The following is a 1,788-nucleotide window of genomic DNA, read 5'->3' as shown; positions in this document are numbered from 1 at the left end:
ATCTTTTACTTAAACCTAGTACTATGCTTCCCCTCCATATTTCATTGTAATCTTTATATCAGTTGTTCTGTTGAGAATTTGAACTATCACTGCTCCCTTAATAACATGGGCCAGCCCTGGGAGGAAGTAATAAGGGAAATTCTTCATGGTAACAAAGAATAGATGTCATTTACTTAGATTTTTGTCCCTGGGTACAAATGTTTTCCTGGTTCTTTTTTTCCATTGTTTTAGATAGATAATCTGTCCCTTTTCTTGTAAATCCAGGTGGACCTTGATTTTAAGATTCCTAGTTGCTTTAGTTTACTTCTTATTTAAAAAAAAATAAAGGAAGTGGTATCTGGTATTTACCTTCATTCAAGCATCCTCTTTCAAAAGTAAAGTTAACTTTTCAGCCTGAAAAGTTCCTCAATATTCTTGAAAAAAGTATTTAATCAAATTAATGTTACCGGAACTTTCTGGACTTGAGCTTTGACACATACTTAATACTATTTTTTTGAAGGAGGTTAGCAAAGGTATAGAAATGCCATAGGCCATTTGCAAGTGTCTAACAGAATTCAGTCTGTTCAAACTGGGTAATTATTGGTATGTCATGTGAAATTTCACTTGGATAAGCTGAGTGAAGATGGTGCCAAAAAGGTAGTTAAATATGAAGCAAATTAATGTTTGTTTTTCATATGTGTTTTTTCTGGTATTTTGTGTCCTTGGATGGTTGCTTACAGCATTCATAAATTAACATATTTTATAGCCTACTAAATTATGTGTATGTTTTTTAATACATTTGTGACTTCTCTCCCTACCCCATTTTTTGGTTTGTTTTACTTTATCAGGATGTCTAGGAATTTATTAATTTTATTTCTCAACAATACTAGTTTTGCTTTACTGACTTTTATTTTCTGTTCATTTTCTATTTCATTAGTTTCTACATTTAGCTTGATTCTTTTGTTTCTATTTTTTACACTGGGTTTAATTCACACTTTTTTTTAGTATCAAAATGTGGAAACTTGATTACTAATTTGAGAGCTCTTTTCTCTTAATATAAGCTTTGAATGCTATAAATTTCCTTCTAAGCACTGTTTTGGCAACTTCTTACAAAGTTTGATACCTCATGTTTCCATTTTCATTCAGTTTAAAATATTTCACTTGTAATTTGTGTTTTTATGTATGAGTTAGTTAGAATATGCTGCTTATTTTCAAATATTTTTCATATTTTCTAGATATCTTTCTGATACTGATTTATAGTTTAATATAATTGTAGTCAGAAAAAATATTTTGTATGAGTTCAATTCTCTTAAATTTATTGAGTCTTGTTTTGCGGTCCAGAATATGTGTATCTTGGTGATTTTTCAATGTGCACTGAAAAGAATATGTATTTTGTTGGGGTTGGTCCTAGAGTTTTCTGTATTATGTTAAGTTGGTTAATAATGTGGTTCAAGTCTTCTTTATCCTTCTTTGTCCTATCAATGACTGAGAGAGGAATTATGAAATCTTGAATTGTGACTGTGAGTTTGTCTATTTCTTCATTTAGACAAAGAAGTTACCCAATGCGATATCAAAGAATAAAGTAAAAAGATGCTAAAATCAGGGTGTAGAGAACCAGAGTGCCTAGAAATTGATATAAAAGAAAGGGTCAATAATAAGAGAAACAGAGATATTAAGGGGAGAATAGACAAATAAGCAAAGATTGGAGCTTCCAGAAGAGTAGTAAGTATAAAGATCACTGAATGTCAATGGCAAGAAAATGGTCTAAGAGCAAGAGAATGAGTAACTTTGCTCTTACTTCCATAAATT

Source organism: Mandrillus leucophaeus, unplaced genomic scaffold, assembly GCF_000951045.1.
Source record: "Mandrillus leucophaeus isolate KB7577 unplaced genomic scaffold, Mleu.le_1.0 Scaffold1069, whole genome shotgun sequence".
Classification (NCBI taxonomy): Eukaryota; Metazoa; Chordata; class Mammalia; order Primates; family Cercopithecidae; genus Mandrillus; species Mandrillus leucophaeus.
This window is presented reverse-complemented; position numbering follows the sequence as displayed.